Below are 330 nucleotides of genomic sequence, written 5' to 3'. Positions count from 1 at the left end.
GGAGCCAACCCGGTCCCAGCCTCCGGCCCCTGTCCCTCTGAGGCGGAGCTGTAGGCCACCCTTTTTCCTATCTCCCTGTCACTTTGATTGTTCGGTGGGAGGGAAAAATGGAACCCTCTGAGTCAGGCATCTCCTAGGCATCAGCCAATGGACGAAGCGGAGGAGGTGGGGTCCTTCGCTCGCGCCGAAATTCAAAGGTATAAATATTTCCGGCAGGGACGCAGAACCCGGGGCGAGTGCTGCATCTGCCATGGTGGGAGCCGGTTTCTAGCGCCCGAAGTCGGGCCAGGTTGGCCCGCTCTCCGCCCTCGTGAGCAGGAAGCGCGTGTG

The 330-nt window shown here is 61.5% G+C and overlaps 1 protein-coding gene across 1 annotated transcript in view; it reads left to right on the top strand.

The window, feature by feature from the left end:
• The first annotated feature begins 207 nt into the window (after positions 1–207).
• Positions 208–330, top strand: part of SMC2 (structural maintenance of chromosomes 2) — a 54,543-nt gene continuing 54,420 nt past the window's right edge. Inside the window, exon 1 of the mRNA XM_014534445.1 lies at positions 208–253. The gene's annotated coding sequence lies outside the window, so the exon portion shown is untranslated. The remainder of the gene's footprint in view (positions 254–330) is intronic.

Source organism: Myotis brandtii, unplaced genomic scaffold (assembly GCF_000412655.1).
Source record: "Myotis brandtii unplaced genomic scaffold, ASM41265v1 scaffold13, whole genome shotgun sequence".
NCBI classification, from domain to species: domain Eukaryota; kingdom Metazoa; phylum Chordata; class Mammalia; order Chiroptera; family Vespertilionidae; genus Myotis; species Myotis brandtii.
The sequence above is the reverse complement of the archived record's forward strand: the minus strand, read 5'-3'. Positions and strand labels throughout refer to the sequence as shown.